The 14,907-nt window shown below is 36.6% G+C and overlaps 1 long non-coding RNA gene across 4 annotated transcripts in view; it reads left to right on the forward strand.

The window, feature by feature from the left end:
- Positions 1-14,907, forward strand: part of LOC142870941 (uncharacterized) — a 58,302-nt gene that overhangs the window by 21,850 nt on the left and 21,545 nt on the right. For all 4 annotated transcript variants that reach the window (XR_012919289.1, XR_012919288.1, XR_012919286.1 and 1 more), the window contains one exon: positions 2,519-2,621. This is a non-coding gene — a long non-coding RNA (uncharacterized LOC142870941). The remainder of the gene's footprint in view (positions 1-2,518; positions 2,622-14,907) is intronic.

Here is a 14,907-nt window from a genome sequence, read left to right on the forward strand (position 1 = left end):
GCCCACGCATGGATACTGAGACAGTTCAGGTGGATAGTTCTGAGCACAGACTCAGAACAGACTGCCTGGTCTTGAATCTCTGTATGCCACTTGCTAGCTGAGTTACCTTGAGAAAGGAATCACTTGAAGCAGTACGTTAGACTATTAGTCTGGTGTCATTGTCTAGCATGGATTGAAAGATGGGAGAAATTGGAGGCACTGAAACTTGGCAGAGACGGTTGTGACAATCCAGTAGTGAACAACGAGTGCTTGTGCTCTGGAGGTGGTCGGGGACACACACAGGAAGGGAAGGATGCAGGAGGCACTAGGCAGGTGGGCTTGAAGACAGATGAGACATGGAGACAGGGTTAAGGGAGGAATCAAATCTAGCCGTATAAGCTCAATGATGGAAATTGAGCACCTTTCTGGATTGGGAAGGGGTGGTGTGTGTGGTGGGTGGGAATAGGGAGTAGGCAGGGGATGCCACTTCCTCAGAACTCCTCATGGGCTGGTCTTGTATTTGTCTGCAGTTTCCTCATGTAATCTTTACTTTATGGATGTTAAGCCAAAATTCAGAGAAGTTAAGGAGCTTCTAAAGAAGTGATGTAATAAATAACAAAGCCTATGTTTAACCCCAAGTCTTTTCTACTTCACTCTCTCCTTTATCCCAAGATGCCTCTTGACCACATGCCTTAGCCACACATGACCAGGACAAGAAAGAGGAGGTCAGGCTGTAAGGAGAAGGCAGAGTGTTCAAATCACTGATCTATACACATATGGGAAACAAAGGAAGGGTAGTGCATAGGGCTTAAAAACAGGTCTTTTTAGATGATTTTTTTTTCAGTTGAAGAAAAATGTGAGTGAGAAAATAAAGGCAAGTATTAGAGGAGACAGAGGAGTATGAAGAATGGCTATGAGGAAGGACAGGGTAGGACAGATGTGGTGAAATCCAAGAAGGTGGGGGCTCAAAGTGCTACCACGTGAGAGGTGAAGGGGATGAGGGACTGAGAAAGGGGCACTGAATACAATAGTAAGTGGCTTTCTGGTGACTTTTAGGCAGGGCATCCTACAATATAAGCTTGTCAAACATAAGCACTAGATTGCGAGATGTAAGGATGAGTGGGGGAACGATGGACCCACAATGCCAGGAAAACTTGTGTGTAATGGTGAAAAGTCACAATGAAAAGTCAAGAGTTGACAAGAAAGGGAAGATATTTTCTTGTTTGAAGTAGAAAAGATAATTTGAAGATGCATTAGAAAGACAGTAAAAGGAGAGGGAGCAGGGAGGGGAAGAAGGAAGGGGCAAAAGGAAAAGAGAGGGAGGAAAGGAGAAAGGGAGAACACGAGAGAGAGAGGGAAAGAGGGAGTGAGTGTGTGAGAGAGAGAATGAGAGAGAGAGAGAGGGAGGAAGAAAGAGGAAGAAAGGAGCCCACACAGAAAACAGGGAGGAGCTAGTTATGGCAAAAAGGAGAACCATGCCATCCATCTAGAATAGGAAAGGATTAGATAGAATTTAGAGAATGAGTTTGGAGATGATACGTGCATTAACTGCTTTGTAATACCAACGTGGTGAGTAATAAAACTAGTGAGTAGCATTTAGGGGTTAAGGGAGTTGTAGACTGCAACTTCTTCCTGTAACACCTGATGACTTCCAAAGAAGTGGAGGAGATAATGGACTTTGGAAGGACATGGAGTTTGCAATCAGTGACTCTGGAAGATGGTACAAGAGTATTGGAAATGCAGCAGTGACTGGTGTTGGAGTCCCTTCTCCAGCGGCAAGCTCTGAGAGGCACTGTTAGTGAAGGGCTCAGAATTTTAGTCGTGGCTCTGTTCTAACTCATTAGAAAATCTTAAGTCTTTTTAGCATAAGGACATTAGTTTACTTTTTCTGTGTGGTGGGACATATTGGCCATGGCTCTTTTCAGTTTTTTGGTGGCAATTCAATAAGATGGCACATGATGATGAGATGAGAATAATGACAATGATGACTATGATAAACACAGTAATGGTAATAGGAACAGCAGTTATTACTATTGATCTGTTCTAATTACAGCATTTATAACTATCACGCTTTCTATGGTGGGTCAGATACTGTTCTAGTCTTCTACATATATAGAAACTTATTTAACCCTTCCATCAGTTCCCATAGTTTCTCCCCCACTTGACAGAAGAAGTTCAGATATAGTGAATTTAATTGCCTAAATTTACTACTAAGTGATAGAGCCAGGATTCAATCTAAGTGGTCTGGCTCCATATAAAGAATTTGAAAATATAATGCCTTATATTTTACAAAGTATTATTATAAGAAAAATAAGACATGATCTAAACAATTTTGAACAAAGAACATATTTTGAAATTATATATATTTTGATTACTTGAAGTTTCTGTTTTCCTAATCCTACTAGGTTCTTAATGACATTGTGTTTCTATAGTTGTTTTTTTTTTTTCCACTTAGAAAACAGCACCTTTCATCTTCATGTAGTTTCCTAAGGAAGATAAACCTTTGATGTAGTTTCTTGGTATTTTTTTCTCTGAACAGCAGCGTGCATCTCCTCTGATTGATTACTCCTGAGAAGCGAAGATGACAGCTGCTGCCTCAAGCTTCCTGGCTGACCCTGAGACAATTGGCATATCAGTAAAAGGTGATTGAATTGAAAGGAATACAGCTATTTAAAGGCTAAAGATAATTCTTCACCATATCACAAAAATGTGGAATCAAATTTTTAAGTATTTTCTCAATGTGTGACTTCTGCCTCAAGTAGTTATTGTGCTAGAGTCCAAGCAAATTACAATGGATAGATGATATTCTAGCCCACGAGCTGTACACTTCCAGACTGTTAAATCAGGGGCTATCATATAAGGCTGTTTCACACAGCCCACTGTGCCTGGTAGGAAACCATTGCTTTCGATACCATAACAGCTTATAGAAGCATATTTGTGATATCTTCAAACTCAGTTGGTTGCAGTTTAGAATTACTGTTGTACCTGGGAATTTGATCAAAAGAAAGGTTAAGGAAGTCAAGTCAGGATGATATTCTCTGTTAGCTTCAGGAAAACAACCCAAAAGACGTTAATGGCCACATTGTATCTGCCTCCCTAAGGGGCAGCAGCTGGGAGCTCTGCTACGCTGACACAAGGCAAATTTGGAACTGGTCAGGAGAAAGTCCACAAATGACAAGCCAGTGCTCTGCCTTCCTGGGTTTTGTAACTCCAAAACATGTTGTTAGAAGATTTTCTTTTCAGTGTTTACACATTCTATCATACACAGCCACAATCCCAAATCAGTGTTCTATGGAGTGAACAATAATAGCATTTAAAACTCTGAAAACGTACCCTTTCTCTTTCTAAATTTGTCCATATGTTTGAGAAGCTTCAGTACAAAAAAAGAAGTTATTGATTCAGAGCCTCAGGACCTAGGAGGGTAAACAGTAAAAAACAGCGTGGGGTCCACATGGCAAGGCCAGCGATGTTGACATCGCCCACACAGCAGTCTCAAGATGGGTCAGCCACCTCCTGCTGTGGCTGCAGTGATGGGACAATTTAGGCCCAACTGAAAGAAAGTCAATAGCAATGTCAAAGGGCCTGGCGGTCTGAAAACACAACCCTGACTCTTAACATGGCCATGTTGCCTTCCTGTGAGGTTTCAGCCTGCTTCTAAAATAGGTTTGTTTAGAAACTACTTGCCACACTTTTCTCCTAGAGTCTACTCTACATTTTTGCCAAAAAATGAAATATTACATCAGACTTAAAAAAAAAAAAAGACCCTTTAGTGTTAGGGGTGACAAACTCTCTCAAAATCTCACTGGGAATGGATGGGAAAATCGTGGGCTTGCTTATTTTTACCATTTCACGGGTCTGCTTACTTTCTTTATGAAATCATGTATGGGCCATATTTCCTTTGACTGAATCTAACAGGACCTTAATTTTTTTTTTAATGAACATTTTCAGTCATTTAGGAATAAGTGTCATAGCAAGCTAGGTTTAAGATGCATTTCACTAATATCAATTATTTGAATATTATCTTCATTTTTGGCATATCAGCATTCCTCTGTATTATTACTTATGTACTTTAAATGAGTCTTTTTATGAATAAATTAAATTTTTATTTAACCTAACCCTAAGCAGTTATGATCCTGAACTCATAAATCTGATATATGTCTATCTATGTGCATATGTATGTATATACATACACACACACAAATACACATATTTCTAATATTCTTCTGAATACATATTCTAGTAAAGATGGAACTAGCACAATAGAAAACATGTCCATGTAAAATCATCCTGTATTCCATCAGTGCTAAGTATACTATCCCCTTCGGAGAATTCTGGCTTATGTACGAAGCTCTTTTTGTTCTATATGTTTTGAAAACATACTATCTTGAAACTTTTACTTTTTTTGTCTTCTACTCTTATTTGGATCTGATCTCACAACTAAAACTGTGTTTCTGTTAACACATGTCCTTACTCATTGACTAGTCACCTTGGTCTTCATTTTTTAACTCTCAGGTTTCCATGATAAGAACCTGCAATACAGCTTTCGACAGAAACTGCATACCTCAAGGATGGCTAACATTGTATTCAAGTATAGTTAAAGTACATGTCATAAACACCTACAGAAACCACCTTTATTACAGTCATTGACTCTTTGCTTCTGGAGACTGAAAATGATACCTGTTGACAATTACTAAACCTGCCAAGTGCTGCTACTCTGAGCCATTTGCTGGCTCGTGAGCAATTGGTGTTGTATGGAGCTGAAGTCCTAAGCTTATTCATTTGAAATGGTTTCTTCTCCATGAATAATCCTATGAAACTGTTTCACACCTCCCGGTAGCTTAGTAGGTAGAAACACAGACTTTGGAGCTAGACCAGGGTTTGAATCCTGTCTTAATCTTTTGATAGCTTTATGACCTTCTGCAATTACTTAACCTCACTCAGCCTCAGTTTCCTCACTTGCAAATCAGACAACATAGGCAAAGTGCTTTGAACAATTCTTGGCATGAAATAAATGTTAAATTAATACCGTCTTTTGTGTTCATCAAGTTAGGGGTACTGCCAAGGAATGCAATAGGAAGGAAGCAGGGGGTGTGGTGGGTGGCTTTTCTCTTTCTTGAAAATAAAGAAAAGAGATGCATATATCTGTATTTATTCTGGTAACTTTTACTATGATAGATGTTTAACTTTGATAACATCTGTTATCAATTTCCAAAAAGCATGCTGTTTCTAGAACATTAGAAAGTACATAGGTATTCCTTAAATAAATTAAGTGCATAAATGGTTGAAATGCTAAAATTGAGGGATTCTGTCACGGTAGGGTTAATGCTATCTTTGAAGCAATTTTACAGAGGTGCATATAATTGAAAAAGCATTTTTATTTTATTTAGATAAAGTCAAAGTATTTATCAGTAAGGTCCTCTGCGATACTCAGATAAAAGGTATTGTAGACATAGAAAAATATCATTATTATTATTATTATCATTAATAGCCAGCCTGGTGCCTTAATGATTTCCTTGCAGCTGCTTTATTGATATTAGCTTGTTGATATTGATTGCAATTAGGAGCATTGCAAACTGCTGAGTTATGTTAATTCTCAGAACAAAAAGAAAACGAACTAACCAAGCACCACCAAATTGAAAAAGCACTTTGATTTTATTTAGGTAAAGTCAAAGTATTTATCGAAATCCTCTTTAAGAGAAGCAAATTTTCCATGCCTCCAGGATGCTTTCCAGTTATGTCTAAATATACCCTTTCATATCAATTAATATCCCAGAAGGGAAGGTTAGTCATATTAGACTAAAAAAGAAAATATGTTCGTTCTAGTAATAAAAGATAACTCTAAGTATTTATGGTGATGACTATGAGTTCAGACTGCAATAAATTTGAATTTTAGCAGATTATGCCAAAAGAAATGACATTATCTTGTCCAAAGTCAGAAAACCCAGTAATTCTGAAATTGGTTCTTCAGAATAGATCCATATGGTTAGTTAATACAATTTGATGCTTATCTGGTTGATGTTCTGGGAATAAAACTTGCTTTTTCTGCAAAGAAAAAACAAATTCCAACTACAAAGTTTTTTTTTTAAATTTCACATTGACATTTTGCTCTATTTTCTATCTTTTTGTGGACATAGACATTTTGAATGATGACATGGCTAGATAAAGTTGATAGTTTCCCTGAAAGAAGGATTACACCTCCAAGTAAAAAATCCAACTAAAAAAAAAAAAAAAACCCAACAGGACATGGTCAGCAATATAAAGCAGAAAATATAAATTTTAAAGGAAAATTTTTAGTACTAAAAATATAATAAAGAAAAAGAAATCCTAATAATTACCAAATGATAAAAAATTAGGTTAGGAGAAATATCATGCAATTGCAGAAAATATTACAAGCCATCTTTCATGAGCTTCCTTGTTAACGGTCTTAGATGGATGATTTTGCTCCTCAGATGCTAATTACAAGTCTTGGCAACTAAAACTCAATAGAAAACAACCCCAAGGAGTGGAGGATATTGATAAAATAAAATTGCAGATTCAACCAAGGTTTTTTTGGGGGGAATACCTTTGATTCAAAAATTGTTTTATAAAATTTTCAAAAATAAACCAAAACATTTTCCTACTGTAGAAAATAAGGTCAATCTAGCAGGTGTTTCATTGATAATGGAAGTATTCAAACGTATTTAAGAATCATTATTTAAAAAATAAATTTGATGTGTAAGACTGTAGATCTATATTGGCAATGTTTTCCAAATTGGAATATTCTGATGTGTTCTCCAGGGTTTGCAAATTCCATGAGAACCTATTTACTTATTTTGTTTTTTCACTTTACTGAGTTAAAAAATGTACATCTTTCTTATGTCATGTTACCTGAAGATTGCTCTATAGACTGAAGGTCTTCATTTGTGTTGCTATTGCATCAATGCTGAGAAGATTACCTAAGAAGTTAATGTCTAACTCCAAATGTCCCTGGCCCAACCTCCTGTCAAAACATTTGTCCCAAAGCAGACATTGAGATGAATTCCTTTTGCTGGTTATAATAACAAGAACTTTTCTTTTGCAACAATAATGTGCTGCAAAACTTTTTTCTTTTTTTTTTTTTCGGAAATTGGTTCTTCGGGATAGGTTCATATGGTTAGTTAAAATAATTTGATGCTTTTGTATGAAATTGTATTAATAGGAAATAGGACTAGGAAAACTGTTTTATTGACTAATTGACTAAGACTTTAATTTCTTAAGTTATTTAAGAAATTGAGACTTTGATCTGACACCATAAAAATGAAATTGGGTACTGATGGTTTTGTAGTAATAAAGAAAATAACAGGAATCTATGTAAACAAGCAATATGCTTTTACTATGGGAAGGCCGAATGACATCATGTAGAGGATTTTATCATAATCAGTTAGAGAGAAGTGATGGGAATTTGAGGCCTTTACTTGTCACAGCTATAGGCATGCTGAACTGAAAAGAGCCTGAGCGGAAGCAGTTGGCACAAAGCTCACAACATGTAGGCTATGAGCAAGTGTCAAGCGTGGATCTTGCCTTTGTATGATGAGGCAACTTGCAAAAGTGCAATAGCAGTGAATGCAGACATAAATATAAGAAAACAGATTTTTAAAATTTAGTGATTTTTTTTACATTATTATATTTTGGAATTCACTATTGAATTTTATTGATAAAATGGGTTGATGATAAAAATAAATTAATTATCAAAGTTTTCCCTTTTGAAAGGGATTGTATAATACTGAAGTTTGAGGAAAACTGATATAGGGGAATTAAATTTAATTTAGACTTACTCTTGGAAAAACTAAAAGTTGTTTGAAATAAATAAACAAACCTTAATTTCTTCCTTCCTTCCTTCCTTCCTTCCTTCCTTCCTTCCTTCCTTCCTTCCTTCCTTCCTTCCTTCCTTCCTTCCCTCTTTCTTTCCTCTCTCTTTCTCATCATCTTCCCTACTTTCTTCTTCTTCACCCCTTGTCCCCTTCTCCTGAAGGTTCAAAAGAGCCAAATGTCACCAAGTTTTTAATTCTAAATAATGAAAATGGTATTTAGCAAATGAAGAAAATTCCTAACACAAAATAAAATACATTTTATTTTTTCTTAAAGGTTCTAATTTAAAGTGCCAAGAATGTTGTGAGTTTCAGGACATTTGGGCTACATTATTTTTCCACCAACTTACTCAGATCTTACTCATGTGAAAACCCAGCAAGCTGTTATATAATTAGAGTTCATTAGTCTTCAAAGATCCAGGTCTTTCTACAAATTAACCGCTCCTGGGAAACTTAACTCTTTAAAGAGTTAGATTTGGTTCAATAAATATTACTGAGAGTACACTATGTACAAGATGCTATACTAGGCTCTAGAATAAAAAGTTAAGTTAGAGGTTATCTCAGCCATTGAGGAACTTAGCATCTGATGCGGGACAATAATACAGAGAAAGTGGAAGGTAAAGACATAGTCTTCTTAAATTTTAAAAAATGTATTTGTGTGTCTTATGCTAGTAGTGTTTTATTTTATTATCTTTTAAAAAATGCTTTCTGGCCTTTTTTACTAGTGTTCTGAGCTTATGACAGAGATATTCCTACTTTACTAGTTCCACAGCGTGAGAGAAGAGCCATCATTATTACATGTGATATTTTTGCAAGATGAAAATATCCTCAGGCTGGGACTAATGGATAAAGTCAAAGTAAAATAAGTAAAAAGTGAAACTGCCATGACAGAGGGCTGAATTCAACATAGACATATTAGCTAGTGTTGAATGACAAATGATAACAATGTGGTGTCCTTCTCAGTTTTGGTAGCAGGAAGTAGGGACGTGTGGAGCCCAGACAGCCATGGGTGGTGTGAGTCACTTAAGGGACTCTCCTGAAATTTCTTTTATCATTGTATTAAAAATAAATAAAAAAACCCAAATGGTAGAGATGAAAAAAAGGTACAAAATCTGTAAAGCAAACCTTAAAATAATACATCCCTGAATTATTTTACTTTGATTAAAAAAATAAAGATGCTCGATATTCATGGAAAGAGGAGTATTTAATTCACATTTAAGAGAAATGGCATGCATGATACAGTACAACTTTTTCAGAGGTAGAAAATAAAGCAAAACACAAAACTACCTTCCTGCTACTTCTATAATATATTTGCAATAAGATATGAATAAAGATATGGACATTTGTCAGACCAGTGGCAGAGTGAATGTGGTAAGTCTACAATGTCCTCTTTAGATCTGAGTTTGTAAAGTGTGTGTTGATGGATGCTAGTGTCATGGGGAAAAAAGTCTGGGTTCAAATAAATTTGAAAAACTCTGAATTCAGTAAAGTGGGACTCCTTTGAGACTTGAACATGCTTATGTGCAATGTGATTCTGCAAGAGGCAACCATGATGCATTCCCCAAATACTTTCAACCATGGAACACTTTTGGGAGAGCCTACAGGGAAATTAGGTCCTTGGGACACAGTTTTAGAAAATTCTATGTTAGTACTGAGTATATGGAAGACACAACTTAAAAAAAAAAGAAATGAAGCCAAAATACATATATCCTATGGGTCCATCATGGAGTTGGGCATTTGATATGTGTTGCCTCATTTTGCCCTAATCTCTGTGATATGGATATTATTACTGTTTCCCTACCACGTCCCCCCACCTCACTTCCTCATTCACAGTTTGTAAATTAGGAATCTGAGGATCTGAGAAGTTAAATCTATTGTCCTAGTAAACTCATAAAACTTAGAGTGGGATTAAAATTATTTATAGCTTTTTAAAAGCTCAAATTTTGGAAAACTTGAAATGTGGTTGAAAATGAGTTAAATAACAAGTGGATTTTATCAGCTACTAGAACAATTGCTTAATTCAAGGGACACCTGTGTGTGAGACTTTGAAAATGCAGCGAAGATGTGACCCCTTCTTAGAAACTGAAGGTTGGGTGGCAAAGGCAGATCCATGAACAGGTCATTTCAATGCAATGTGGTAAGTGACAAAGAGAGGCAAATAAATCTCTCTGCTTTTGTCCACGATATTCTCTCTCCACAACATACAGTGAACCAGAAAGTCTTCATTTCCACCCTTTGAAGACATCAGAAGCTTTGAGGCTGAATTCTAATACATGAAACGTTTTTTTGGGCACCGTGGCCTCCTTCCCTGTTTGGAATTAATTGCTCTCTATACTATACTTCCATAAAACTTTGTTTTTCCTCCATTAAAACCCTCATTTTCAAGGTCTGATTTGCATTATGATTTGTGCTCTGTTTGTCACCCCTCCGCAGATTGGGAGTCTCTTGAGAGATGACATTTTTCTTAGATGTTCCTATAAACCACTACTGGCCAAAACAGTGCTTTGCGAAATTATAGCAGGTCCTTAATACGTGTTTTTGTTTGTTTGTTTGGTTGCTTGGGTGTTTTTTAAATAAAATAAATTTTTTTTTTAAGTTAAATTCTACCATTGTTTTAAAATCATTAATAATCTAAACTATAGCATTAAGAAAATGGTTAGAGGCATAAAAAGGTGGAATGTTCTTCCAGGACTCTTATTTTATTTTTATTTCCCTCTGTTTCATATTAAATCATAGAAAATGAGGAAAAGTCAAAGGAAATAGAGCATGGACTATCTAGATCATTAAGAAACCCACAAAAACCTTTCATGAATTAACAATCCAGTTAGTCTACCAGGCAATGTTAGCAATTACAGAGAGACAATGGGAGACTAGAAGGAAATCCCTTACAGAGACAGTAGTACTAGGCATTTTTGAGACCTTGAGTTGTAGAAAGTCCCAGGAGCATAGGTCAAGCTTGGGGAAAATATGATTAGGCTCATCTGTAATCATTAAATCAGCAAGCATATAGGTATTTACCTTGGTCAAATCTTGTCCAGACAATGTAGACTTTGTAAAATGTATAAAAAGATCCTTGCTATCTGCTTATAATTTGAAATTAGTTGGTTAATTTTTAAAAACATACAAAAGAACAGTTGAAGTAGAGAATCACAGCCACAGGACATGTAATTCTTGATCATTTAGTGTAGATGGAAAGCCTAATTTTTCATTCATAAATTATCAAATCTACATAATGCAAGAGAGGTTTTAGATGTAAATGTATTATCTCAGATGTTTTAGTCTTTAAAAAGTGGAGATATAAACAACTAAATATCCTAGGGTAAATATAGCAATAAATATACAACCAACTTTCTTTTCAGAAAAAAAAAATTAGGGACTGAAAAAGTTTGTGAAATCTGTAACCATTTTGAATTTACTTAAGCCAGATTTTAAATCTAGATATTTCCTGAGAGAGTAATTTAAAGCAGGGGTCAGAATTTTTTTTTCTGTGAAGAACCAAATAGTAGATATCTTTGTAGACCACATAGTCTCTATAGCAGCTATTTACCTCTGCCATTGTAGTACACGAACAGCAATGGATTATGTGTCAGTGAATGGCTCTGGCTGAATCCAATAAAACTTTATTTACTAAAATAGGCAGTGGGCCTGATTTAAAGCACTGATACTGCCGTATGTCAAAATTATCTGTGGGAAATGACTGAAAGTAGGAATGGACATCTATTGTTTCATATTCCCAGAACAGCAGTCTCCTTCCTCTGAGAAATGCTTACTCCAAACTCATACTGTGAAGCTGGAGTCTGAACATTCCTTCTCCTTTGATTGAAGGGTCTCCCCTTCCTGAGTCAACTCTCTCTTCAGCCTAAGCCAAAGCTGTATTTCTGTTTCTTCTTTCCAGGAGGTACTGCCAAGACAGATGAGGAGGTCCCACTCTGAGTGGGTGATGAGGCTGCAGCAGGGGGCCCATGGTTGTGCCTTTGGCGGGCTTGGTAAGGCCAAGCCAAAGACCCCAAACGTTTTTCTCAGGCTCCCAAGTGAGGCCTTCCTGAGGTTGTACAACTCATTGAAGCAGATGAATCTCCCAAATGGAGATGATTGCAGAAGAGAAATCATCTTTGCCTTGTAGAATCCTTCAAAGAGCTCTCCAGGGAACATCGCTCTTGGGGAGATATTTGGCATGATTTCCCTATGTGTGAACCACAGGTTGTAAGCTGAGCTTGATAGTTTCTCCATGCTGTGCTGAAACACACACCCGCTCGGCCATTCTCCAAGTGTTGTAAACATCCCAATCCCTTCGGGAGGCTTTTGTAAGGAAGAATATTTTGTTTCTCATAGTCACTGGTCCCTTTCTCCATTCTGAGTAGCATGGTATTTGGAAAAATTTCAGTAGCATGAGCAGAAAACATCCCAGATGGGCCTGTTTCTTCTTGTCACTTGGATCATTGTCTGCTCTTGACTGCTGTGAAAGTCTTTCACATCTTCTCTCCTGTGGATGGTATATGGCTGGTGTATTTCTGCTTAAAATGAAGGTTTGAGCAACTTGAATCTTTTCCTGATTTCAGAAGAATGCTGTCACTGTGTTATGGGTACTGGGTGGGCCTCCAAATAGGATATTCTTGGTCAACATTTGCCCATTTCTAAATGCACATAGCTCAGCATGTTGTGTGCTTATTGAAACTACTCTGTGGTTTGTCAAACTGCAGTTAAGTTGATGTTGTCTGTAGCACTGGGTACTCCCACTGAAAACAAAAACTGGGCTGATGACACAGAAACAAGTGATTAATGTGCATCCAACATGAGGACAACTAAAGGCAAGTCAAAATAAAAGCTGGAAAGAGCTCTAATTATTTGTAGGTCCTACTGTATGATTATTTAGATGTGTTCTAGTTAATGAGATCTGTCAGTCATAAGTGGTTTGGTGGTTAAACAAAAGTGATGACATACCTATTTCATTGAACCTGAATATGATTGTACCACATTATAACAAATGATTTGTTAGAGGATTACCAAGTATGAATATTAAAATATACTATTTTATTTGCTCTTTACAACAATCCCCTGAAATCAGCATTGACCCCATTTTGTGAGGAGGAAAACTGAGGCTCAGAGAGGTCAGATAACAAGTCCATGGCCACACAAGTGGTAAGTGATAGAGCCAGAACCAAAATTCAGGTTGGTTTGATTTCAAAGCCCATGCACTTCCCTACTACCCTAGACTCAGACAATCTGAAGAAGCTCCACAAATAGTGCTTGTTGCCTGAGAGTAATAGAAGCATCACCAATTTACTGGCGTTTTGTAGTGAGGCCCATCTTTGGACAAGGGTTACTTTGTCCTGGCATCATGAAGTTTGCACCTTTGCTCAATGCATTTGTAAAAATATACAATCCACAGTTTATCTGAAAACCCTAAATCAATGTTTTGTTCTCTAGACCAGTGAATATAAATCTGTCCCCCTTCCCACAGCTGACCATAAATTCCCTCTCCTCCCTTTGCTCCTCCCTGGGGACATTTGCTCCTCCCTGGGGACATTGGCTCATGTCTGAGGACACTTGTGGTTGTTACAACTGGGCAGGAGCAGCTACTGGCATCTTTTGTGTAGACACAGGGATGTTACTAAATATTCTACTGCATAAGAAACAGTCCTCTCTCAACAAAAAATTATCTGCCCAAAATGTCAATAGTGCCAAGTTTGAGAAATCCTATTTTAGAATGAAGTAGAAACTCACGGCAAAACTTTAAAAAGATTGAGAACTTGGTCAAGCAGAGCCATATATCTCTTATCTGCAGATAATGCTTTCCTATCTCTAGCAATCATATCATATATCAGCCCATTTTGCACATGTTTCCCAGTAGAACTTGTTTGTCATGTCAGTGAATATTATTAAAAAGTTAAAGTGATATCAAAGTGGAGCTCCAACCTTTCAGAGAAGATGACGTTGGGAGGCATGTCCCCTATTTCTTGTTCCGTGTTCTGGAACTGCTGTTGGAAGCCATGTTCTTTTCTTTATTCTTACACTGAACATTTTATTTTCCTGAAAAAAATCAGCTTCTAAAAGCATGTCTCTTCTTTTGAAACACAGCATATGCTTGTTTGAATGCTCCATGTGGCCAGAGCTCCAAACATAGGGTTTTTCACATTTGTTTCTCATCATTTTTGACAATTAGCCTCCCTTATTTCAATAAACATCTCACTCTTAAAAGAGTAATTCTGAAGTACCATTTATCTTTTCCTGGGTGGAGGAAAGATTTCCCATGAACAAGCATTTCACATTTTTGTTTGCAAAATGTTTTTCCAAGTTTTTAACTCTGTGGAAAAACCTATAGGGCATACCAAAAAGGATGCTGTGAGAGTTGAAAGTCTAATTTTTTAGTTTTCCACATTAAGGAAACCCCCTGCCTCTGAGAACAGCCATGACTCAACTTTGAAGACATGGTTTTGCTTTAATACAGGCAAATAACATTCTCATTGGGCAATTTATCCAGGAAACAATATTTTAACTTAACATATCTCTGTGAATACGTGTAACCTTTCAAGTAAACTTTCACTATATTAACAATTTCAGAACTTGAAGAAAAAAATAAGAGAAAGTTGAAATAATTGAGTTATACATTAGACTGGAAACAAACATTGACTGGTGTATTATTTCTTTTGGTGATCAATCAATTGAATCAAGCAACATCACCATTTCTAAGTCCTGAAAAAGTATGGAAATATCTGATTACTTAATTGAGTTTTAAAAGTCATATCTGGGATCATCCATAGGTTATGTAATTACCATTTTACTGGCACCCCTACATTGGTGTTTGCTTATAAAGCAGAAGAAAATTGATTTACAAAGAGGTATTAAAATACTTAAGACCCACATACAAACAATGAAGCCATGGTCTCCCCACTTCATTCTACCTTCATCAAAACCTGAGTAAACAATGAAATCAAGTCTTTCTCTTCCCAATTCTTCACTGTTCTCATCTTAGGAGCATCTTTTGTATCTGTATTCCTTTCTGAAAGAAAGGAATTCCAAAATTCAAGAAATAATATTAACTTGATCTCATTATGAATGGATATACACTTGCCTAGGACCTTGTCTGAGAGTTGACTCTAAC

The sequence above is a fragment of the Microcebus murinus genome, chromosome 5, assembly GCF_040939455.1.
Source record: "Microcebus murinus isolate Inina chromosome 5, M.murinus_Inina_mat1.0, whole genome shotgun sequence".
NCBI classification, from domain to species: domain Eukaryota; kingdom Metazoa; phylum Chordata; class Mammalia; order Primates; family Cheirogaleidae; genus Microcebus; species Microcebus murinus.